At 38.5% G+C, this 27,500-nt stretch overlaps 1 long non-coding RNA gene across 2 annotated transcripts in view; it reads right to left on the reverse strand.

The window, feature by feature from the left end:
* Positions 1-27,500, reverse strand: part of LOC135202007 (uncharacterized) — a 482,892-nt gene that overhangs the window by 330,595 nt on the left and 124,797 nt on the right. The window contains exon 4 of one of the 2 annotated variants that reach the window (XR_010311638.1): positions 2,188-2,349. The exons of the other annotated variant lie outside the window; for it this stretch is intronic. This is a non-coding gene — a long non-coding RNA (uncharacterized LOC135202007). Of the gene's footprint in view, positions 1-2,187; positions 2,350-27,500 lie in introns of those variants that run through there. 2 annotated transcript variants of the gene reach the window in all.

The raw sequence follows: 27,500 nt of genomic DNA on the forward strand, positions 1-27,500 counted from the left end.
AATCAATTTGAAAATGTTAAATTTCAATAAAAAAAATATTAAAAAAACTTTTGTTGGTTCTAATAATTTTTAAATGGGCTTATAAGTAAACTTTCCCCTAAGCTGCCTCTACCGTTATAGAAAAGACGGCTGAAGGTATTTTTCGTCCGTTTAGAAAAGAATTAAAAAGATTATTTTGTTTAGTTCTCGACTCAAAAGAGCTTGGGAAATTCAACGCTGTAATAGTAAGTGATCTCCCAAGAAATGTTCCTTTAATATTGCGATGCAGAGAGAGAGAGAGAGAGAGAGAGAGAGAGAGAGAGAGAGAGAGAGAGAAGAGAGAGAGATTATTGATAGCTGCTGAACAGAGGATTCTATTTAATAATCATTAACCTAACCTGCTGCTGTCATTATAAAAGTAAATACTGTAAAGATGACATTCCCTCAATATACCGTCAAATCCCGACGTATTTTAAATTTCTTTTCTTAAATCCCGACGTATTTTAAAATTTCTTTATCTCAAGTTGGCATTTCATCAAGATGCATTTTCTTCTATCAGAACAGCTCAATTCCACTGCCTATTCACAACGGATTTTATTTTTTTCTCAAATCCCTTATTAGGTCAGCATTACCATCCATCATAATATCTTTGCCCATTATCTATTCAAGACGTAGTTTCGTACTCTTTTCATATATCTCTCTCTTCTATCGATTATTAGCGTAAATATCTTAATCCACCTGAATAACTCCCTCCATCGTCTTTATAAGTATTCCTTGCTCGTCACTCCTGTGACGTCCTCGGTTTGCGGGGAGATTTTTCTCGTACGTGCGTTAGATCACATTGCAAGGCGCGTGCGTCATTCACAGGTCTCTGACGGGAATAAATGAGAGGTAAATTGGAGGCTTTTTGAGTGGAGAATGTCCATAAACAAACTGACCTTCCTGCTGTACGAAAGCAATGGGGACTGGCATGTGGCTTTAATATTATTTTACGACAAAGGACGACCCTCTCACATGTTTTGCTATGAATAAATGTGGAGCAAGCTTGGAGCTTTATAAACGGAAGGTGTCCATAAACTAATTGACCATCCTGCTGTACAAAAGTGATGGGAACTGGCATGCGGCTGTAAAGTTATTTTACGAAAAAAAGACCTCCCTCTCAGATATTATATATCATGAATAAACGTGGAGCAAACTAGAGCCTCTGTGACTGAAGAGGGCCATAGACAAATTGGCCTTCCAGCTGTGCTAAGGCAAAAGGGCATGGCATCCGCTTACCAATTTATTTTCCGACAAAAGACGATAATATCAGATGCTTGGTTACAAAAAGCATGCATATCATTCTCTGTATCTCACTCATTCTATCTAGCTTTCTCTGTGACATTCGCATGCAAACCCATACACACGCATACGACTGGCTGAGATTGCAGTCTCTTCCTTTATTAGATCATCATCTCTCATGGTCTGAGAAGCATGCCAATCTCTCTCTCTCTCTCTCTCTCTCTCTCTCTCTGCAGATATGACTGGCTGTGACTCTCAAGTCGTAACAGGACAGATTATGAGTCCTGATTACAACGTATAAGCGTCTCTTTCTTGTTATCTTTCTCTCATATACTCACAGAATTCATAGCATTATTTGCCCCATTAAACATCTTTTAAAGGTACGTACATTGAGGGTTGCGGTGTGTGTGTTGTGTGTGTATAGAATGAGTAATGAAATTGAAAAAGTGATTCTTCCAATTCTGAACACTACCAATTCTGATGCTGAGTTATCTTATATGTTGATGAATGTGGAAGACTCGATAGCTCTTACTGTAAAACACTCTGTATAACACTACTCGTGTGTGCGTGTGTGTGTATGTGTATTGAGCACAAAAAAATCATTATGTATGTGTGTGTGTGTTTGTTGAGCACAAATAATCATAAGTCCAACTGTGCCGATCAGGTTCGAACCTGGCCCACCGGATTAGGGACAATGGTAAACAATCGACTCTTAACCACTCGGCTACGGGAAGATGCACTTATCAATCATAATTCCCTTTGGTTGCAGCTTAATGGCAAAGTATAGTGAGTTCGATATGAAACGATACCTGAGCCTTGATACTTCGACATACAAAAATGTTACGCGTTCTCAAGGGCAAAATTCATACGTGCTATATACATGGATACATACACACAACATGAATGAACAGTGAACCCTTTCCTTATGAAATTTCAGCAGTCTTGTTGAGGCTTCAGAAAACGAACAGCGCAATAAAAACAATCACGACTTATAGTCCTCTCACTCAGATAGTACAAGGGACGGAGTCAAGTGGTCTAATGGCTTGTTGGAATCCTCTTGCGAATTAATGACCTCTTCTCATCTGGCCTCTGTAAAGACAGAACTGACAATTAAGAACTAACTTAAACTGGGAAAATGAGTTATCATTGTATTTCGCAAATCCACTAGTAGACTGTGACTAGAGAAGGGTTAGTGACGGGCCATTTAACTTCTCCAGTGTGACTACTTTGCAGAGTTGATTCTCTGTTTTCTGCGAATTGACAGATTTTGAAATTCGACAATCTATGCGAATAACACTCTCGAATGCTGACTGGCCACTAAGAAGAAACACTATTCGGGTTCTTTCAAGAGTGAGGCCAATCCAATGACACGATCACTGTACTTTATTATTATTATTACTATTATTATTATTGTTAATTTTGTTGATTTTTTTTTTTTTTTTGCGCTATCACAGTCCTCCAATTCGACTGGGTGTATTAATAGTGTGGGGTTCCGGGTGCATCCTGCCTCCTTAGGAGTCCATCACTTTTCTTACTATGTGTGCCGTTTCTAGGATCCACACTTCTTCGCATGAGTCCTGGAGCTACTTCAGCCTCTAGTTTTCTAGATTCATTTTCAGGGATCTTGGATCGTGCCTAGTGCTCCTATGATTATGGGTACGATATCCAGTGGAAATCATATATTATTATTAGTTATTATTATTATTATCTACATTAAGAAAACAAGAAATGAAAGAAAATTCAGTTTTTTGCAACTAGTATTTCATAAAATCTTGACAGTGCTACAAATATGGCTGCTAAATATATACATACATACATACATTAACACACACACATATATATATATAATGTGTGTGTATGTGCGTGTGTGTTATTATACAGATATGAGAACACCTTGATCACTAGGTACGAGAATATAATTAGGCTGCTGGACATCGTGCAACTAAATCATCCTCCTAAATACTATCCATCTTGATCAAGGTAAATTACGATTTTAATTATGCCTTGGCCAAGCAGTGTGACCAACTTATCAAAGAGAGCCGCCGTAAATCTCATTTAATAGGTGCTTTTAGTTGGTTTGGGAGACCATTTATTAATGTAAACAGCAAAATCGATGAAAATTTCAGATTAATTTATCATTCTGACTTTAAAATTTCTCTGTTCACCAGACAAAACCAGCAACTGGGTTGGTTCTATTATATATATATATATAATATATATATTATATATATATATTATATATAGATATATATATATATATATATGTGTGTGTGTGTGTGTGTGTGTGTGTGTGTGTGTGTGTGTGTGTGTGTGTGTTTGTGTTTGTGTTATAAAATATATGAAGACAATAGAAAACTTTTAGGATTCATGGTTGGTTATATACTCACTCTCTCTCTCTCTCTCTCTCTCTCTCTCTCTCTCTCTCTCTCTCTCTCTGAATTGCGAGAAAATGAAATCATGAGGAAATAAACAGAGACATACGAAAATCATCCCTTGCGTTTCACACACGTTACGCTATCTGCTTTATGCCTCAAAACAAGGAAAACAGACACGAGAGAGAGAGAGAGAGAGAGAGAGAGAGAGAGAGAGAGAGAGAGAGAGATACTCCTCGAAACATTTTTTTTTTAACTTTCAACGTATAATAATTGTAATATAGATTCCTTTTCATGTTTGCATGATTAGCTGAAAGAGCTCTGGGAAACTACAAGTTAGGCTATATATGATCCGTAAAAATTTATGATTTTCCATATATATTACGGGAAAAGGTAAAATACATGTGAAGCACAGAAACTGGACTTTAAAGAGAAAATGGTTAACAGAGTCATGGAAAACAGATGGACGACGAAAATGCCAAAGCTCAGGAACAGAGAGCTAGCCAGGGAAAAGGAATCCCCATCCGCCAATAGATTCACTGTTACGAATTAGACTCTGATGCAGTATTTTGTTGACTGTATCATCAACAGGGCCTACAAAATGTCGCTAAGAGTTGCAACAGACTTGAGTGCCCAGTTGCGAGTCGATTGCAGTGGTTCGCAACCTAGGATGTAGACGAACAATGGAACTAGCAACCTAATCTAGAAATACGTGCTATAGTAGATTCACATCAACCATGCATTTGATGTCTAGGCCAGTCCCTTACGACGCTCCTGATTGGCTGTTGATAAGCCAATCACAGGGCTGGAAACTCTCGGTCTCTCTCGAGAGTTCACATGGGTAGGATCTATGTTCCACCTCTCCTGAGGGATACGTCTTAAAAGTATCCCTCAGGAGAGGTGGAACGCACATCCTGCCTATGTGAACTCTCTCTCGAGAGACTGAGTTTCCAGCCCTGTGATTGGCTTATCAACAGCCAACCAGGAGCGTCGTATGGGACTGGCCTAGACATCAAATGCACGGTTGATGTGAATCTACTATATAGTGGGTAAATGAGTAACCGTAAACAGAAAAAAACAATAATTATTATTACTATTCAACTGACCTCACCCGTCCTATCTACTACTATGGCCGGTCGCATTGGCAAAACCGCTGTCATCCCCCATTCGAGAATGCTTCCAGGATTTCATTCATGTCAATGCAGATAAGGGTCGTCCCTAAATGATCTGCAACATCAATAAAGGCCATGAGCAGATTGCCTGCTTGCAACGCTTAAGGGGTCCCCCCCACACAACCGGCCGCAAACCTTTGAAGTTCCCGCCCCAGAGCAAGAGGAACGTGTGCATATGAGAGAGAGAGAGAGAGAGAGAGAGAGAGAGAGAGAGAGAGAGAGAGAGAGAAGTACCAGGGTCCGTTGCCCCTTCTAACATGGTCTCCATACTAATGAAGTGAGGACCCACAGGGCATTCTGTCTCGCTCTCCTTCTCGTTCTCTCTTTCTCTCCCTCTCTATCTCTCTCATTCTCTCTCTCACCTTTACACCTGTTTCAGAAACCTTTACTTTTAATGGGCTTCTCGGTATCCTAATGGAGTTTCCTTGAAGTCCGTTTTTCATTACGGTGAGAGGACCAACGTCATCATGGAAATTTTTCGATGTTATCATTCTGACCGTTCTTGAAAAAACGATGGAGTACACGTCGTTGTCATAACCAATGCGCAGATGAAATATGAGATAAAGAAATGCATGCACGACAAATAAACACTCATATGAATCTACACAAAAGCACAGAAGAATTTTTCGTATCCTTATAAGAACGCATACCTCTAGTTATTGACATATCATCACAGACGCACTGGCATTCCCTTCAAATGTCACAAATAACCCACTAACAGCGAATTCGCTGCGTCTTAGGAACAACGTTTACCCAAATGGAATTATGTGACAAAAACGACTATAGCCTGACAGGGATTCGAACGCATGCGTTATTAAGAGCTACTCAGCCATTAAAAAGTAATCTTGATGGCTTAACCCCCTGTCATAAAAAATGCGTTATTTGTGGCCTAATATTGGAGAGTGTATAAGTAATTACGTGTAAAATTTAATAACAAACTCTCTCTCTCTCTCTCTCTCTCTCTCTCTGTCTCTCTAATCTCTCTCTCTATATATATATATATATATATATATATATATAATATATATATATATTTATAAACCGTCTGTATTATAAGAACATATTTCAAATACTTATTTCTTGACTGCACTCAATGTAAACATGAGGCAAATATTACACAAAATACTTGGTGTAGGTCAATTAAAAAAAAGACAGGCTCTTCCATAAAAATCGATTTTATCTATTAAGAGCACAACATAACTTCAGTCGAGTGGTAAGCCTACAATTTAACCTTCCATCTCTCTCTCTCTTCCTCTCTTCTTTTCCCCCTTCTTCAAGCGTTGCATGGACGTATAAATATTGCTTAATTAGGCCCTTCTGCCACGCTAATTTGGAATCTTAATTATGATGAACTTCCTAATCTGATGAGCGTTTATCACAGCGCATTCCAGAAGGCAAAGAGGTGAGGCATTCACTCATTACATTGCCTTCTCTGGCCTTCATGTGAGCCACTGCTAATCCTACTGGTCTCCTCTTTTCGCAAGCTTTTTCTTCTCGTTTTTCTCTCTTTTTATTTCCCTTGAGGCAGGCTTGATAGCCTTCCTGTCAATGCAGTGATGCTTTTTGACGGGAGACTGTTAGTCTACTCCTCCACAGAACAGTAGCTAGGGCAGTGATTCCCAAACTTTATACTTTCAAGGAACCCCTGAAACAATTTGTCATATCCTAGGGAACCTTTATTTACAAGCTCTCTCTCTCTCTCTCCCTCTCTCTTCGTCTCTCTCTCTCTCTCTCTCTCTATATATATATATGATATATATATATATATATATATATATATAATACATATATATATATATCATATAATATCTACCACTGCTATTCGAGCTGTGTAAATTCATATCAACATCATTTGCAATACATATATATTTCAAGACTTCTTGCGGAACCCATGATGATGGAACAAGGAACCCAAGGGTTACGCGAAACCCTGGTTGGGAATCGCTGAGCTAGGGTTTACCTGCCAAATGCATTTTGAATCCATTGCTTATTACCCATGAAAGTAATAACCATGAAAACAGCTTAGTTTCATGGAAGGAACAGAAGTGTTGATATATACTCCCTTGAGCTACAATACATCGATATTGGAAGCAAAAGACATATATGGCAAATTTTATATGTTCAGTCTTTCAGTAAGCAAAGCACCTAGGGAGATAATGTAGCATTCAAGTGATCTAATAACGTAAAATACTCATCAACAGATGGAAAGCCGGGAGCAAAGTTGAGATAAAAATTGTTTCTGAATAATTCGTATTCTCCAATTAACTACGGCTTCTTTTCTGAACTTCCTAAATGTTCTAAGTTGGGCGAAAACACCCAACATGTAAAGTTGATTCGAATGGTTTTAAATCGTTGGGGAAAAGACTTGCGAATGCTGGTCCATTTCTCCTTAATTGTGCATTTCGGTGGCCGTGAATGTGAACATTGTGAGTATCGCCTGAATTAGTTCTGGAGTGATGAGCCGTAATTCGTTCGGAAGTGTGTACGGAAAAACGCAGTTGGGAAATAATGGAGAACCGTCTCAAGTCTAAACTGAGCGTAAACCTGTCAACGAACAGAAATAAGAAGAATGGCGGAAACAGCCGGAATTGCTAATGCTACTAAATTCGCCTGTAACTCAACGACTGCATTCGTGGCACAGTGGGAATGCCTTGCGGTCTGTTATTTAGCCCTTGTTACCTCATAAACATGGAGGGAAAACTACTTCGGGAGTGCTTGATTTATTGCGCGTAATTATGTAATGAAGAGTGAATAACTTTGCCTGTGCTTATCTCTCTCCCTCTTTCATTCTTTCTCCGAGAAACGAATTTCATTTGGATGGTCATAGAAATGAACTCAACAATCACCTGGAGAATAAAAACGTTCTAGAGAAAAAGAGACCAAATTGTTTCCCCAGTCACTGGGGGGCGAGCGAGAGGCGTTCCTCGGCTGTTCTTCGTTCGGAACCTACCTGATCAAAGTCTCTCCCGCCGCCGACAGAACCCTCGAAGCACTTTCTTCTCCCAGACGTCCGCTATAAATCTCGGCTCCCATCCCCATCAACAAGCCAAAAGGCTGGATGGAAGTACATTCATTTTGTCTGCTTGTACAAGCACATTGTACTACTACTACCCACGGAACCCACACCACTCCCTCTTTATACTCTTTCATTGCAGGCCGCCACGACATGAGATGAAGACCATGAGAAGGCACATCTGTTACCACGACCCGACGACCTCCTACATCTTTTTTTTTTTTTACATCCCTTCCTCGCTCGCTGTTGCTTGGTGCACATCTAGCAGAAGTCGTGCAATAAGCCATAAAAAGAGACGACTGTTCCGCTCATAAGGAGCGCTAATGGGGCGTGAAGACTTCATTTGCGTGTCGATTAGTTTTCCTTTGCGCTCTGACCGAATTTTGATTCCTCCCCAGGTACCCCCGCCCCAACCCTTTAAACTGGAATAGACTGCTGGGGCAATGGTAATTCGAGAACATGTGAGGAGCTAAGCCTTGCTTTAGGCCGTCAAGAACATGAATGAGAAAGCTTTACTCAAAATATATTGCGCAGGCAATGGAAAGACAATACTATTACAGGCAAAGATTGGGTCTTGCTTTAGCCGGCCGGGATCATGAACGCAAGAAGCTTATTGAAATATGCAGCTGGGTCAAACTGAAAGGCAATGAAAAAAAAAGGGGATTATTGGTTGATTTAAACTGAAAGGAATCAACAATGCGAAAATCTCTCCTATATAGGTATATGTATACCATTTGGTCTATTAGAAGACATAGCACGATCAATACAAAAATTCAGTAAAATATAAATGGGGGGGGGGGGGGGGGGCACGGAAAAGGCAATAATAGAAAAAGTGATCATTGATATGAGTATCACTGAAAATATTTCTGGATCAATGAATTTCTTAATCACTGAAACATATTAATGAAAGAAGGGATTATACTTTACGAACAGCCGTCGTGTTACGAATACACTTTACTGGCATACGGTGGTAAGTGGAAAAGGCAATAATAATAATAATAATAATAATAATAATAATAATAATAATAATAATAATAAATATTCACATTAGTCTTTACTTTCAACAATTTTGATCACTAATTCGAGCATCACACTGAAACAGCGCAAAGCAATGCATGGCAATAATGGAGGAAGGCGTTGTACTTTGATTTACTGTCTGGACCAAGAATAACAGAACCTTACAGCAATCTACTCCTTAAAGGTAATGGAAAAGCAATAACACAGAGGGAGATTACTCCTTTTTTTTTTCTTTAACCTTTCGGCATCACAATGCAAAATGATTTCTTTTTTTTCGAAATACAATGCGAGGTCAATGAAAAGGTAACAACGGAGGCATCGGGTATGTCCTCCTTTAACCTGTCTGAATCGCTGATGGGAAAATCTCACAGACACATATTACGAGGCATTGGTGAGGCAAAACAGACGAAGAAATTGCTCTCTTGATTTAGCCTGTCGGAATTGAGAAAAACAGAACCTTTCTACGTCTGTTCTTGGGTCACTGGAAGAGCAATTGCAGCGGAAGGGATCACTTTTTGCTTAAATCTGCCTGCATCACGCTCCATGAATTCTCTGCAATATATTGCAGGTCAATGGCAAGGGATTATAATTCTCGCTTAACCTATCAGATTTACGATGAGGAAATCTTGCTGTAATATACTGAATGGATCATGGAAAAATCAATAATGTAGATGAAAGGAAGTGCAGAATGATCCAGCTTCTCGGATGTATGCGATAGATTAGGTGCTTTGTGTTTAGCCATCTTTTATTTTACTGGTATCCCACCATAATCCGGTGTCGCAAAAATTTATGGTTATATTAGCAGAATGTGATTATCTGAACCTACAGGCGGAAATACGTTCCTCCACTTACAGTGTTAACCCTCTGCTCTCATTATGATCCAAGACCGATCTCACCAGGCTTCTCAGGGTCGTACTACCATTTATCCGTTTTATTATGTCTGTTTGTATGTTTACGACCCTACACATGCATCAGACAATTTAGGAAAATACATGCACCGCATATCACTATAATTTTCCGCTTATTCAGACACCACATGCATTTCCCGCGCATTAAAGGAACGACAAAGATATTTACAAGTACATCTGTACACGCATAAAACGACGAACATGTCGGTGCAAAAATACAAATGCACTCATACATACTTATATATACGAATCTAAAATTACAAAACACCATTTTGTCTCTACGTGATAACCTATCACATCCTTTGAACCTACACAGCATCATCTGAGAGAGAGAGAGAGAGAGAGAGAGAGAGAGAGAGAGAGAGAGAGAGAGAGAGAGAGAGAGGAGTTTCCTTAATATAGTCACAGAATATTTACAAAACTAAAATCTGCAGATATTTTCAGTTTATTAAATGATCATTGGTATAGAAGAGAGAGAGAGAGAGAGAGAGAGAGAGGTCATCTGAAATCCCAACATATCACTAACGACCAACGAGAGAGAGAGAGAGAGAGAGAGAGAGAGAGAGATTATTTAACAGTCCATCCGCAACTAATACCCTGTTAAAAAAAAAAAAATATGCATAGCCCCACACAACCTGCCGAGCATCCCATGTTAACAAGTCGAACCGGAGACATTGACTAACATCGAAAATTTCCCAAGAACAGATAACGTTAGTCCAGAGGAGACTTACAGAGAAGTGGTTATTTTCGGTTCACTGAGGACGGAAAGAGGGTGAGAAACGAACAGGTGACCAAACGGCGACAACCAAGGATACAAAAGTAGGAAAGGAGATACGTAAAACTGAAAACAGAGAGAAAACTGTAGGTTAAAATATCAGGGACTAACAAACAGGTGAAGATAGATGGAGATCCCCAAAAGGAGACTGTAGGTGGAATTTCGAAGCTAAATTGTACATTCGTTTTATCATCACCTGCCTGGGAATATTTTGAGTTAAGTCGAACAGCAGACAAGGAGATAAAAAGCAACACAAAAAACAGACGAAGAGATGAGATGTAAAAATGCAAACTACATTGCGCATCACTCTCTTTTTAATCTGATTTCCGCTTCAAAACAAGAGAAATACCAGAGGAAAAAGTAAAGTGGAAACACGAATGTGACAATTTCCTATGAAATAGTCATAACTATGGTAAACAACTCTCAATTGCCCATACATACTCTCATGAACAAGTAGCTCCAGAATTGGATTAAAAGAAAAAGAATTGATTAACTTCAAGATCCTGCCATCTAACTGAATTATCAGCTGTTACGAAGGAAGAGATGAATGAAGTCGAAGTTGGTGGAACTGCCACGGACACGGGTGTGCAGAAGGAAATATAATCGTAGGAAAATTGTGAAGACTGGAAAACGGTCAAAAATAATTACATTGTCAGAGAAACGCTTTGTAACGCTGGCGAAAGCGTAGATGAGTTACTGAATAAAGATCACAAAAGAACTCAGAAGAAAGACTGACACTGCATAATAGAAAAGGTGACGTGGGAGAGCAAGAGTTTAATTTAGGAGTGCATATTTTTTGCACACACAAGACACACGGAAGAGAGCTGGATGAAAGCATGAATATTACGAAGATACAAAATCTACTATATAGTATACTGTATACACAGCAAAGGTGACTGTGATGTGATTAGTAATAAAATGGGAACAAGGACAGAAATTAAGATAGACAGAGAACCATGTCACTGTTCAGAATGACACAGGAGTGTGACTTTTCTGTCAGCTGCAGGTTTCAGTGACCCACTAACCAAGTGTCACCTGATAAATAAAACGTTCCATTCAAAATGGAGCCAAAGTTGATGAAAAGACCTAGTGAAAAGCAAAGCCCCATGCTGAAGAACATCAATTCAAAAGTGGAACAGAAGCTTAAGATGGCCCCATTCACATGTCAGCTCAGCCAGAAATCTGAAAATATCCCTTGGAAAGTTAAGCTAAAGTTAAACACCTTTTAAAAAGTGAAGCCGAACAATATGTTCTCTCTTTGAAGTTGGAGCCAAAGTCCAACCCACGCACATGAAAATGGGAGATGCATCTCAAGAAGGCTTCTCTAAAGTGCAGACCAAAGCTCAAGATTTGTAATATAAAGCTAAAGTTTCAGAAGAGCAATCAGTAAGCGGAGCTCAAAGTTGACACAACAATCTTTTGAAGAGCAGAGGCAAAGCTTGGAGGAACTAACCTGAAAAGTGGAGAAGAAGCTGAAAGGGTGCCATAAAAAAAAATGGACAACTAGGAAAGTGCAGCAGGAGCTTTAAAGGTCCACTGAATAGTGGAGGCTCCAGTGGAGACAAAACTTCGACGTGCATTTTAAAAAAAGTGGAGCCGAGGCCTCGTCGACTGCACACCATCCAGTGATTTATCCTCCCTCAAAAACCTCAGGGCTAGCAATGGTCGATCCTTTGACGGCGCTATTGTGAATCTGACGTGCCAAGAAATATGATGAATTTCACTTCAGATGCCTTTTATTGTTCTTCAAATGATTCTCTTCCATTTTCAGCTTAGCCCAAAACCAGTGATGTGTCTTAGACTTGGCGCAAGCATGCAAGCGTGGGATTTATCCAACTTCGTTGACTTCGCATTATTATCTGCGAAAGCTTAAAATGTATTTTATGGTGTGTTATATTTTAGATTTTTTCGTTTTTCTGTGATCCCTTAATTGTTTATTTGTATCAATACTGAGAGAGAGAGAGAGAGAGAGAGAGAGAGAGAGAGAGAGAGAGAGAGAGAGAGAGAGAGACTAATACCGAATATGCAACACTGTAACGTATGTGCAAAGCCACAATGACCTTAATGATTCAAAGCCATTAATATCCCAGCGTCTCACTGTCCGTTCAAAGTGCGCACTCTGCTCTCGGAATGAAGAAATTCTCAAATTATGAAAAGCAATTAGAAAATCACTTCATCCGTGAAACACTTAAAGTAGCACTGAGATACACCCCAGCACCTTCCACCTTACAAAAGAGAGAGAGAGAGAGAGAGAGAAAGAGAACAAAAAATACTTTTCTTTATGTCGTCTCACTTCACTCGTGACTTCAGAAAATGAAGATAACCTCTGCAATAATATTTCGTCTCGGCATGAAATCGGCGGGCCGTTATAAAGGCCAAAAACCACATTAGGAGCGATACTATCAATCTCAGAGGTGGAGATCTCCCATCGCAAAACTTACGGCCTGCATAATGTTTCCCTTTTGATGTATGCGGTGCTTTTGCGTTCAGTGAAAGCACGCAGGGGGGTCATATTTCGTTTGAAAGCACGGCGGAGAAGACATATAGTCTATCTCACGGTGACTGAGGGAACACAAAAAAAAAAAGGCATCACACTTGGCAATATGCGACGACCTCTTTCTTCCATGCAGTCACTACTACTGGCTGATCCCTGCAAAATGCACATCTGTGGTTGTTCATGCAGTCCGGTTTCTCAGATGACTGTCGAAAAGAAAAAAACTCAACACTCTTGACAATTTGCCACCTCTTTATGTTTGTTCACCAACAGGTGTGTGTGCGTAGCAGGGTTGGTGATTTTTAAAATTTTTTAAATAAAAAAAATAAACAAATCAGTGATTTATTTGATTTTTTTGTTTGATTTTTTATTTTTTAGATGTTTTTCCAATCCTTTTTTCCCTAAAAATGTATTTTATGACAGAATTAATACTGATTTATCTTTTAGGTTTCCAGTTCTGGTCTAAAGTAGTATGTACTTGCAATTTTTTTTATATCAAAATAAATAGATGCAGCACAGTTATGCTTAAGTTCTCCAAACCATATTTTTAGATTTGCTTGCTTTCAAATTGAATAAAAAAAATTTAAAAATAAAAAATCATGATTTTTTAAATGAAAAAATCAAAGATTTAATCACTTGATTAAATCAGTTTTATTTAATCGTTGCCAACCCTGTTATGTAGATATGAGCGTTTGCAAAAGATTTCGCCCCTGCGACAATCTGTCTGTATTGTCTATTTACTGAACACTACGCAGATTTTAAAGCACCCAATTTTTCATTTATTTTTCGTCCCGTCGATTTAAACTTTCCCAACATCATGATCTGCGGGAGATGAAGGGATCTTACACATTACAACGCAGCCTTCATATAGTTAAGAAATATGAAATTATATGCTTTATAAATTCCCCGAAATTACAAAGCCATTACATTTTCTCCTCCACCGCAAAGCATCTTTTTCCCTTTTTTTGTGTCTTATCTCTTCCTCGGTCTATCATTCCCGAACACGTCTTCCCATTTACTTTAAAAGCCTTAATAAGTACTTATCCTCCCATTCCCTTATCAATTTCACCCTACGGACTTTCCATGATTATCCATTTTAGAATGATGGATGCCCAACCCTCCTGGTTGTATAAATATAGAGCAGCACATAGCAGAGGAGGGGTAGAGACCGGAGAGGCTCCCTGGACTATACTTACTCTCCCCAAAAACCCGCAATTATCCGCGAAAACGGTAGGCAGCATCGGCTACCAATTTCCAGCGCAAAGCATCATTAAACCGCGGGAGTGCAAAGATGGCCGTTGCTATTCGCCGGTTCCCGATGCATGTCCACCATCTGGCACATTCCGATTGGCATTGTCACCATCTCACCATCCGATTGGCATGTCACCATCTCACCATCTTGAGTCATCGTCGAAGACTACTGCTCAAGAGTTACGGCATCGTTCTGCTAGACCACCTGAGTTACTCAATCGCTACAAATAAAGAACTTTCTGCAATTATCAAATTGCCGTGTATAATGCATTTTGGACACTAGGTGTAAATTCGTTAATTTGTCGTCATTGTATTTGTTTTGACACTCTCTCTCTCTCTCTCTCTCTCTCTCTCTCTCTCTCTCTCTCTCTCTCTCTCTCTCTCTAAAAGTGTTGTCTATTCTGCAGAAGCTTGCTTTGCAAGTTAACCGACTTTAAAAACTGTTTTATAAAACTTTTTGGACATTTTGAATGCTACCAGCAACAACAAAACATTAATCATGCAATTCAAGCAGTGAGATTTACGACGAGTTTGACAATCGAACAGGACTGTATTTAGTTACTGTATTTAGTAGTGGTAGGAAGAGCAGTTCTCTTCAACTGTACTCTAAACATACAGTTACATCACAAACACATATGAAGTGTATACAGGATTAGTGTGTATAGACACAAGTTTTGTGAAGATCAAAGTACGATACGACTAAATTTGGGGACGTGCAGCACCTTTTGAGTTTACTATCTTGTGTTTGAGAGAGAGAGAGAGAGAGAGAGAGAGAGAGAGAGAGAGAGAGAGAGAGAGAGAGAGAGAGAGAGAGAGAGAGAGAGTCCATATTCCCATATGATGGCAATGAATTTTTTTAGGCATTTTTACGTACTATAGATCTTTTGACGTCAGTATTTCTTTTAATTTTACTTTTAATTTTACCTATCTATTCATAGATGCGCGTATGTATGAGTGAGTGGGCAATAACATGTATAAGTGTACAATGACAGACATCTGCCTAAACACACGCACCCAAATATATAAATGAAAGGCAAACGGTTAATTTTGATAATCGCAGTTATTTCCCTTGCAGTTTCTTTAGTAAACAAAAGGGTTTTGAATAATGAAGCATTATCAAACTCTTCCAGGTTATGGTATATAATACTGATTTTGCAACCCAGCCTAAGCATTATTTAGAGCTCCTCTTAGAACCACAAGTGAACACTGAATGCTGGGCTTTCTCCAAGGACTTTGTCGCGGATATTGTCAGATTTCGTTATTCTACGAAAATTTAAGAAATAAAAGGAAAAATAAACTAAGAATCAAGGAGTAAGTGGCAGTAAATAAAACAGAAGAACGCACTATACTTTTAAGTTCTTTTAAGATTATATGCGCAAAGGAAAGAAGCAGAGATAAACAGAGAGGAAGATTAACTTAAATAATCTGCAAGAAGCAGTAATACTTAAAAACGGAAAATGCATGGCCAAGAAACGATAAAGAAACATTTGATTTCTCTTGGAATTATGCAAAACGGGGAAAAAATAAAAGATAAACACGGAAAGGCAAACATAAATAACCCGACAAGAAGTGGTAATCGTGAATAAAGAATAATGCGTCAGACTAAAAATCTTTTCTTCAGGAGATTCTAAAGTAAAAATAACAAGAGACACGAACATCTCTTCCTGCCCAATGATAAAGATGAACATGAAACTCGACGGCTTAAGAGAAAACGCTGAGAGTGAAAATAAAAGAAAACAAAAGGGATAAACAAGGTACGAGAAAGAGACGCTGATAACCTCATGCCTTGAGTAGGGAACATCGTGCACAAACACTTAGCCTTTTCTCTTTAATCTTGAGAGCGTTGTATTCTAACGACCAACTTTCGTTTTGACTGGGTAAATAATTTTCTAAATGAATCTGTCCATGGCAAGACGCCCAGAACTCATTGCCTTATCTCGAGGCTCTTGTTTCCGAAAGACCGACCGTCGCTTTCATTGCAAAAATAATTTTCGAAATTGTTTTGTGATTTGTCTTACTTAAGAAGCCATGACTGCAACGTTCCATCTTCAAGCCCCGTTGTCTCGTGCAAAGCTTGTTTAGACAGGGCAATACAATTTTCCAGGGTGATTTTTCCAAACCAGGCAGTTTCTCACCTCGTTTTATAAAGACTAACCTTCCTACTGACTGGGCAAATATTTTGAGATTTTGCGATCTTGACTTATATCCACAGCAAGAACCCCCTTTTTCATCTCTACAAATAATTTTCGACATAGATTTGTCCAGACCGCCACGCATCATCTCGTGAGCCTGCGGTTTCCGAAAGACTAATAACCTTTGTTTTGAATTTTCCAAATTGATTTGTGACCTGTCTATAATGGTGAGAGGCCCCGACTTCAAACCTTCCATTTCTCAAGGCTGTTGTCTCGTGAGACCAACCTCAAATTTGACTGGGCAAATAATTTTCGGGATTGACTTGTCCAGGACGAGAAATGAGGATCGCAACGTTTCATCTTCTAAAAACGGAATTGGTACCTTTTTACCAATGATGAACGGTTCTACCTGCAGATCTCATCGGCAATAGGTCTGTATTGCAGGTGTTAGAAACTGCAACCTCACTACCTACCCCAAGTGCGAGAATGGAAATTACTCGGCAAATGATGCAGATCATAATTGATATTAGGAAACAATCACAAGAAAAAAGTCAGGCACAATGACCCCTGTATATAATACCTTATATCTATACAGAGAGTTGCAATGAAAAGAAACCACAATAGTCAATAATCAATTCTATATTTAGGTGGAAGAACTTACATTTCTCGTCCAAATATAAATTTACAAAATGAAAATTTATATATCACAAAATTCGTAGCGAGTGATACTCGAGAATATTTTATTTTTTTAGAAACGCAAAAGAAAAAACAAATCACGCAAGAGAGACATTTGTGTCTAGGGCATTTGTCGATCACATAACTTCACTGTCGTTTTTTCGTTTTTCTTACTGGTTTAATGCTGCGAGTTTGAAGGCGGCAGAGATGATGCGAAAAAACTTTGACATCCTTAGATTTTGTTGTTTTTTCTTTCCACAAATACACATAAAACTTTAGCATCACGTTTTATATATTTCGTGATAAAGTTATTCATAAAACTTTATAACAACACAGTCAATATTGAAGGATGGAAATAAAAGACTAGCTGGTCTAATATTAGCTCGAATCATCTACTGACATAGTGGGAATTATACCGGCCGGGGAGGGGGGCGGGGGGTGGGGGGGGGAGAAAATGAGTTCGATGAGGAATCACGAAGTGTTTTTGCACTTGGGAAATTAGATCGATATTACTGTTGTCACTGATGCTGTAAAGAGGAGAGCATTTTACACTTCAAAGAACTGGAAGTTGGTTTTATACTTTCTCATGTGCCTTTTTAGAAAAAATTTCTCAATGAAAGGTAGATTCTTAGTAGTAGGTTCATGTCCATTAAAAGCTGCCGTAAAACGCACTAAAGGACTCCTCAACCTCATACCTTTCCCCAACCCCAGTTCCTTACACGAGATCCCCCCCCCCCCCCCCCCCCCCCCACTCACAAACTCCCCACCCTCCCGGTTTGTCCGACGAGTAATCACCATTCCGAATGTAATTGCAGAGACAAAGTGAGTATTGGAAGCCCACTATTAGCTTATTAGCATGTCAGCAAGAACAGCTTGTATGATGATTAATTGGCATTCAACACTCTGCCGAGTCTGTGGCCTATTCTTCCTCTATGGTTCTTAGCCCTTATTCTCCAGGAGGGATCGGTTCAGGCTCTCTCTCTCTCTCTCTCTCTTTCTCTCTTTCTTGCATACAATCATACAAAGCAAACCCTTTCACTTAACTTTTTTGGAACAAACACACACACACACACCCATGGTGCTCTCTCTCCATACACACACACATACAATATATATATACGTGTTTGTGTGTCTGTGTGTGTATACATGCTGTGCATACATATCAAAACCCTCTCACAAACAACGGGTATAGTTTATTATCTTCCGTCATGGTCGTGTAAGGGAGCCAGCAAGCAGATGGCCATGGAGCCAAACTGACGTCATGGGGCCCATAATTTGTGAATGATCAAGTAGCCCAGTACTGCAGATTACAATGGAGATCAATAGCTATAAATGTTATCAATCTTCTTCTTCTATGTTAGAGCGACCGAGACGGGATTATCTGACCTAAACTAGCTATATGCTACCCAGAGAGTACCCTGTTTTTTTATGAGTTCAACACCTGCTTAGTTAAGACTGCAATGGAAGTGATGGCAGGTGTTTATTTGTTAAAATGAGGAAAGTTATACGACTCACAAAATACAATTTAACTTCTTTGTGTTTAACTGTCCTGATATCCTGCCAAAAGATACACAATAAGGATTTATATTGTTTATACGTATTTTTGTCCTTTGAATGAGCACTTAGTTTTACGTATAAAATCCACATTCTGAGGAAGAGCGTTTATCACCATGATTTTTCTATATACTTTAAAACACCAGACTTCATTGCCAATTCCTTATCGAAGTACTGAATACAAAGCTCATTATCAAGTAACAAACAAAACAGCAACGCATTAATTGTCATGATGAATTTTGCTCCATATCAAGCATTAAAGAATGCGTAATGGTCAGAACTCGTTTGCTGCTCATCTATTTCATTAACCGTGAAACTTCGCCCAAATGTTGTCGAAAAATGCGCTGACGTCAGCGTTCTTTTCAATGAATGCCAACAGGGCTCGTTTTCATACCAAGATCTTGGACACATTTTTTTTCCACCTTCCATGCTTGGCATTCTACAAGACCCTATCCACATTATTACCATTCTACTTTCTTTTTTCTTTTGTTTTTTTTTGCTTTGAATGATGTGGCGTCTTCATCTTCTCCTCTCGCTTTTTTTAACGAGTTCTAATTAACTTCTGTGATTGTGCTATGCCTTATTTGAACTGCGAAATGAATAAGTGAATTTGGTAACCTTTCTGGAGTGTTCAAGAAGTTCATGAAAGTTGGTGCCTTTTATTTCAATGTTGCGGATGTTACTTCTCTTGTTTTGTATGTGTGTACACATACATACATATTATATATATCTTGAGAGAGAGAGAGAGAGAGAGAGAGAGAGAGAGAGAGAGAGAGAGAGAATGATTACCAATATTCTGAGGTTTGTGCAGCGTTTTCTTTCCAGTTTCTCTCTCTCTCTCTCTCTCTCTCTCTCTCTCTCTCTCTCTCTCTCTCTCTCTCTCTCTCAATTATTCAGTTTTGGCATTCAGGTGAGGTGAAATCCTACCCTTATCTCGGCGCAGCGCAGTGTTAAGAAAAGAAAACATTAAATCGAGCTAATCTTTTAATGTCTTTTTCTTTCGCCCACTTCCATCAAATGCTAAAATTAACCGGCCCTCTTATCTTCCTCCATCAAATTTATTGTGTCTTCTAGAAACATTTTAGATTTCTCAACACTATCTCTCACTGTTCTTGATTGCAGGCTGCGCTATCTTCTTTGCTATTCAATTTTTACATTTAACTGTTCTGCGAATTTCCATAATTATTAGTTAAATGCTTGTAACACATAAAATGTCCTTTTTTCGGACAATAAGTTTTGAGGTTTTAATTGTACAGCTTTTAAATGGAATATGGAAAAAATATACACTACGCTCTCAAGTTTCTTATAAAGGGAGCTGTTTTTCGTTTTATTTTTATTTTTAAACATCCTCTATATATATAATATATATATATATATATATATATATATATATATATATATATATATATATATATATATATAATATATATATATATATTAGGAAATTTGAAGAACATGAAGTACAAGCTCTTACTCAGTAATATAAGGTTGTGCCGTTTCTTCTTCGTCTTCATTTTTATGATAGATCCATTTTATTGAAAGTACCGAATTTTCAAACAAATTAGGTATACGTTGCTGCTGTTCGCGATAATGTTGGGGCGTCATGCTTTTGTTTCAGGCTGTTTCTTCTTCATGTCCAGAATACTCTCCTACTCTACTTTCGATATGGATCACTGGAGCTGTTTTCTGTGGTCATTTCAAGTTAGTTTACAACGTCAAAGTTTACGATGCTTGTTCGTTTCTTAGATATGAGTACTTATTGATTTCCCCTGTTGTAAATTTCTTGAGATGCCGTCCTATTTGTGGTTTGAAGGACAAAACACACTGTATGAGCCATTTTGGCGCAAGGAGGAATTGCGCTGTCAGAAAACAACTATTTTCATTTTTGAAAACATACTAGTCACATTCCATCTCACTTCTTCCTTCTAGCAATATTTTTCGAGACCTCTTTGGGAGTGGTGCAGCGAGGTCGGCGGTTCCAACAACAAACAAATACGTAAGAGGACAAGAACGTGCTTCAAGGAGTATCAAAGGTATAAGACTTTGTTTTAAGTATGCAAATTCTTTATCATATAAATAAAAGAGTCACGACTTCAAATTCTAATACTTGCCTGAGGAAATATGATGGCGCATTGCAAAGGATAACAGAATAACCAAGAAATTTCATTTTCTGCTCTCGTCATTGATCAGACAGGTTAAGAGGCTGTAAAAATCTTGCGAACACAATTTCACCAATAGAAATAGCTTCTACAGTATCCTTGTGATTGATATTTGCCCTGACTACAGCTAAACACTGAGTTTGAGTTAGACACCATTGGTACACAAATTCAAGTGGAGATGAGAATTGTATGCCCTCATAAACACGAATGTGTGTTTGTTCTTTGGCAACTACAACTGCTCCCTCAGAAAAAATATCAACATGATGACAAAACTATTGAATATAATAATTTGGAAATCTGTCGTAAGAGTCTACTGAGTCCTGTATACCTTGAAAATGTGGAAATCAGTATTATAAGCGGATTAAATCGGGCTAATTCCATGTTCCTCATGAAGAAAACCACTTAAACGTCACGAACTTCAGCCTCGCAAAAAAATAAATAAATAAATAAATAAATAAACATAAGTAAATAAAATAAATAAATACTCTTACCGCTTTAAAATAATGAGAACAAACGAAGTGAGTGTGAGTTGGTCTGATAAGTTGAATCTCTGTGACAACTTATTATTACAAAGGTGACACCTGTTATAAAAACAGAACATATAATATCTGCATTCAGCATCTAATTAGAACCCTTAGTTACGATAACATAAGTATGCTAATAATGGAAAAGCTGATGAGCCTTTAAATCAAAACTGTTAAAAAAGCCAATCTCTCTCTCTCTCTCTCTCTCTCTCTCTCTCTCTCTCTCTCTCTCTCTCTCTATATATATATATATATATAGTATATATATATATATATATATATATATATATATTATATATATATATATATATATATACATATGTATATATATAGTATATACACGCTTTGTATAGGGGTTGATACAAAATAGGAAGTAATAAACTCAGTACCGAAGCTGAGCACAAAATAAAAAAAATAAATAAATAAATAAATAAATAAAAAACTAAAAAAACTTTGAGTGAAAGAAGAACAAAATTTTCATACTGGAGAAATTTCTCTGGCTTACATTCTAACCATGACGCTTGGTGCACCAAACTTTTGTTGTCCGTTAAAACCAACGAAACAGGAACCAAGAACAACACCGTCAAGTAAAACCAACGAAGCCGGAACTAAGACCTCATTTTTCTTGAAGACACGTTGCAGGTACGATTGTTTCTCGAAAGCGCTGAATAAACCTTGATTTACTGAAAACAACACTATCAGCTGAACCCAGCTAAGACTGGAACACTTAGTCTATACGACAGCATTATCAGCTAAAACCAAGTAAGATAAGAGCAAACGCCAAATTCATCTGAGGACACGAGAGCAAATGCACTTACGCCGAAAGAAAAGAAAAAGGGGTTATTTTTCAGCGAAACGTGAGTCTAGACCTTTTATCAATGTTGGTTTTTCTTCTCTTTTGGAAAAATTCATACTTCAGCAACCAACACCTTCTCTACACAGCTATAGTGATTACAGGTAAATTCCACAACGACTGAGTAATACTTAATGTAATGACGCTACTAATGCAATGATAAGCACATAAAGCATAAGGCCAAAGATTATAATCCAGAAATAACAACCCCCAAATGCTGGAAAGGTTTGTTTGTTTGTTTGTTTGTATGGTATTTTGACGTTGCATGGAACCACCAGTGGTTGGTTATTCAGCAACGGGACCAACGGCTTGACTTAGTGACTTCCGAACCACGTCGAGATTGGTGAACTTCTATCACCAGAAATACACATCTCTCACTCCTCAATGGAATAGCCGAGAATCGAACCCGCGACCACCGAGGTGAGAAGCAAACACCAAACCAACCGCGCCACTGAGGCGCTAGAAATGCTGGAAGGGTACATGGCCATAGATTAAAAATCCTTGAATAACAACTCTGAAAATATTGGAGAAGGGTATATATCAGACAATATAGCTTTAATAGCTCACCTGAGATGAGTATCATGTTGCTAGAGAGGCCTCCTGACTTTCAAATGAACTTCATAACAAGACAGCGGGATTAAATAATTTTTTTTTAATAAAAAAAAAACGATGAAAATAAGACACGGTATTTAAGAACATGCGGAAACTAACAAATTTATGCCAAGCTAAGACATCAAACAATTATTTCATTCAATCAGCAGCAAAGCATTGGAACTTTCTTCTTGCTCCAGTTTTTCTTGAACATTTTCACCTTTCACCCTAAAGGGGGCAGGGGCACTGGGTTATACCATTCCTTTGGCCTTTGCTATCTGAATGAAATAACTGTTACCCTACGTCGGTTTCAGCATAGAAGGACCATTATGCTTTTTGATAAAATTTTCCGTTTTCTCTCTCTATCTCTCTTGTATACACAGACACGTGCATGCATGAACACTTTCCATACAGCCTGGTACTTTTGTATATTAATATTTATATACAAATGTTACAACGTTTCATGAGTTTGTTACCTATGATATTCTTTTGCTATTTAGTTTTCCCTTACGCTTACGTCATCGTCTTTATCTAAAGTTTGAGAGGAAGGGATGAGGGGGAAGGAGAATAGTGGAGAAACTACAAGCCACAAGCGAGGCCTCTCCTTCCTTTTATCACCAGAGAAACGACAAATTCCAAGTTTTCTCTTTCCTTCCTAAAGCGTCAAAAATAAAAGCGAAATCTCCAAGTCAATGTCCTCACTCGCTGACTGCATAATATCTTAGGTGACACATCCTGTCTCAAGCACCCAGCGCCTTCTCTGTACAGTTATTTAGCACAGGTAAATTCCGAAACGACTGACCAATACTCAATATATCGCTAATGATATAATGAAAAGCATAAATTTAGATGAATTCATGTCAAGTTACGAGGTAATACAACTATTTCATTCAGTCTACAGCTTCCCTAAGGGTAAGGAACTACGGCCCTGGGATTTAGATAAGGGCAAGGGGTTACCGTCCCTTTGGCCTTTGGATCTGACTGAAGTAATTGTTGCCCTAATTCGGTTTCATCATAATATGGTCATCAGACTTTAAAAGATCTCGTAGTTGGTCCCTAATTCTATTAGTGGCTCACATACACACACAACACATTCAATACTACAGCATGGCATTTTTGTTAAAAAGTTATATGCATTTCTATATCATTTTATTTATTCGTTATCTTGGATTCTATCTCAACTACAGTTTGAGGGAGAGAGGTGGAGGGGAAGTAGACTGGGAGAGAGGGTGTGGGAAGGGGGAATTGAGGTGTGGTGGTGGTGTAATACCGTAGCGATTGCTCCCCCACGTGAAGCACAAGACATCTACCCCCCTTTGTCACTAGATGACCGATCAATTCCCCATTTTCTCTTCCCTTCCCAAAGCGTCAAAAATAAAGGCAAAATTTCCAAGTCAATGTCTTCACCCACTGACTACATAATGCCGTAATCGTCGGTGACACATCGTGAAAATCTCCCTCCGAGAAACTGCTTCTCGTGCATAAGAAAGAAAACATGTTGGTTCGACAGGACAAAGAGATGAGAGATGACAAGTTCCCCGTCAGTCCCTATAAGGGACGGATGATGGAGGGCTCCATAATGTATGGGAGGCCGATTTCTGGTTGTATTCGGCGATCATCGATGTGTAAGACAGATTCGCGTTCCACTTGGACGCTAACCCTGGCAAAATTCTTCCTGAAATTCAGTTTCCCTCAAACTTTAATTATCGCTTCACTGATCTGCAATCTGTTTTCGTACAGGAAGAAGAGGAGGAGGAGGAGGAGGTGGTCGAAAAGGAGAGAATGGGGAGGATGTGTGCCGCTGAGTGAGAAAATTACCGCAATTACATTTTTAGTTTACAAGAAACGTTTATATAGAGTATTTGAAGCAATAAATAAACCGTTGTTCATGTTATATTTAGCTATTATTTGCCACCGCCGTCAATCACTGAAAGTGGTGTTTGGGCAAGATGTTAACATTGAAACTACAACCATAAAAAAACACAAGCTTAGACACGGAGATGTCAACATCAAGGATCGAAAGACAGTGTTTGTTGTCTGTCAGCGAAATATGGGAATCATAAAGTGACTCCAATTTTGAAATCAGCATGGGGCTCGCAACCTCATCCTAAAAAGCCATTCTAAGGAACATGCTACAGGTCTGGTGTGGTTGGCAATGGTTCATGAGACCATAGAAGGACAGTGCCCGAGTGTAGCCTTATTGTTGACTTAAAATAAGTCAACGACGGGAGATATTAGTTTTGGATCTTTTTTTTTTTTCGAAAATCCATCTCTGCAAACCATTCCGTGAGTTGAAAATGAAATCATGATATGAGTAGTAAATTAATGGAAATACCATCCCAAAGCCCTTAACTAGCCCAGGAGCGAAAAACTGACAGGCCTGCTTACTGAAGAAAGGAAAGCTACGAGTAAGAGGCAAGATAAACTTAAGTAAAAAGGTTCCACAGTTACTGTGACATTCGCTGAAATTCAATGACGAGCTGTTCCTCGTTCCTCCTGAACGATCGCTCGGAAATAACAAAAATACCTAACTGGAGCACGGTAGCGTGCTTTCTTATCCCTTAAAATAATGTTTCTAGAAGACCGTCGGGCAATTCAGAGGCATCAAAATGATATCTTGGGGTCATCATTCGATCGATTATATAAATTGTCTCTGATACAGTTTTAACATTTATGAAAATTACATGTTTCCTGACAGGCCAATTCACCACTGACAGGCATCGTAATTGTCTCCGAAAAAAGTAATAAATTGGGAAAAGGAAGTCATCTTCCCCGACACTCCGCATTTCACACCAGTATGTTATGAACCCTAAAAACTCCTCCATCTATTGCCTGTTAAATGTCAGACGTCTCTAGTTAAGGGTGAAGGCGTCGCTGAAATGACGGGAGATTCTGCCGACTGGTGGTGGTCGTTTCGTCGTGGCCTTTTATCAAACTTTTTATTTATTAGTCTTTGCGGCGCATTCATTGAAAAATCAAGAAATGAAATAACACAGGCAAAGGAACTTTGTCTTTCTTTTTTTTAAGGAAATGAAATAACACAGGCAAAGGAACTTTGACTTTCTTTTTTTTTAAGGAAATGAAATAGCACAGACAAAGGAACTTTCTTTTTTTTAAGGAAATGAAATAACACAGGCAAAGGAACTTTCTTTCTTTTTTTTAAGGAAATGAAATAACACAGGCAAAAGAACTTTGTCTTTCTTTTTTTAAGGAAATGTAAATAAAGGACATTTGGCAAGAGAAATTTGTCTTTCTTTTTTTTAAGGAAATGAAATAACACAGGCAAAGGAACTTTGTCTTTCTTTTTTTTAAGGAAATGAAATAACACAGGCAAAAAGAAGCTTTGTCTTAAGGAAATGAAATAACACAGGCAAAGGAGCTTTGTCTTTCTTTTTTTTAAGGAAATGAAATAACACAGGCAAAGGAGCTTTGTCTTTCTTTTTTTTAAGGAAATGAAATAACACAGGCAAAGGAGCTTTGTCTTTCTTTTTTTTTTAAGGAAATGAAATAACACAGGCAAAGGAGCTTTGTCTTTCTTTTTTTTAAGGAAATGAAATAACACAGGCAAAGGAGCTTTGTCTTTCTTTTTTTTAAGGAAATGAAATAACACAGGCAAAGGCTTTGTCTTTAAAGGAAATGAAATAACACAGGCAAAGGAACTTTGTCTTTCTTTTTTTTAAGGAAATGAAATAACACAGGCAAAGGAACTTTGTCTTTTATTGAAGGTCGTTTTGAGGCCGTATATATTTATTGTATGAAAATGAAAAGCCAAATACGGAAAATCAGATCATAAAAGTCTTGTGTACGATAGCTTACAACATAATAATAATAAAATAATGATCTTTGCAGAAGGCAAGATTTTAAAGCATGAAAACTACAGCTAAGGAAATTAGCAGGAATTAGTTGAATTTTCATAAGGAAGACCATTTCAGAGAGAGAGAGAGAGAGAGAGAGAGAGAGAGAGAGAGAGAGAGAGAGAGAGAGAGAGAGAGAGAGAGGCATGGATAAAGAAATAAAATTAGAACATGAATTTTTGATTTTCTGCAGCTTTACCAAGAAAGATTAGATTTTGTTAGGAATGACAGATGTCTAAAAAGGGATGCCATTTGAGAGAGAGAGAGAGAGAGAGAGAGAGAGAGAGAGAGAAGCCCACGAGAGAGAGAGACAAGCCCACCTTGGGTCGTACAAGTGGTGGTCTCTGTCCAAAAGCCCCAGGGGCCATCTCGCAACACAACCGGTGATGACGGATTGATGACCGTCTGGAGCCACCACTCTCTTGTTTTTGTTCCAGGACTCCACCTCCTGGAACAAGGGGCGCCAGAGCAGGGGTAAGCGAGAAGCGAGAGGAAAGAGGGTGGGGAGGAGGACCTGGAAGGACCTGGGCGGCTAAGAGGAGACGAAAGGTTAGAGGGAAGGGGGGTGGTTTAGAAAAGGTACCTTTGTCATAACGCCCACTTCCTTTCATCCCATAACCAAAACCATACATTACGGTAATGACGGAATGCAACGAGCGGAACGTTCATCTAGCTCGCCTTGCGTGTCAGGCGCGATCGCCATCAATCAAATGCTGTCAGAATCTATAACGCTTTCAATTTCAGCTGTAAAATTCGATTTAGTTTACGAAGGTACGTCCAGGGCATACTTCTTCAGCGTCCATTGCTTTTAACAGTTGTTGGTGATGATGGTTTTACATATAAGTGAGGATGCAACATTAATTTAGGGGAGCATGAGGCCTGACTTAATCTTTCTG

The sequence above is a fragment of the Macrobrachium nipponense genome, chromosome 30 (genome assembly GCF_015104395.2).
Source record: "Macrobrachium nipponense isolate FS-2020 chromosome 30, ASM1510439v2, whole genome shotgun sequence".
NCBI lineage: Eukaryota > Metazoa > Arthropoda > Malacostraca > Decapoda > Palaemonidae > Macrobrachium > Macrobrachium nipponense.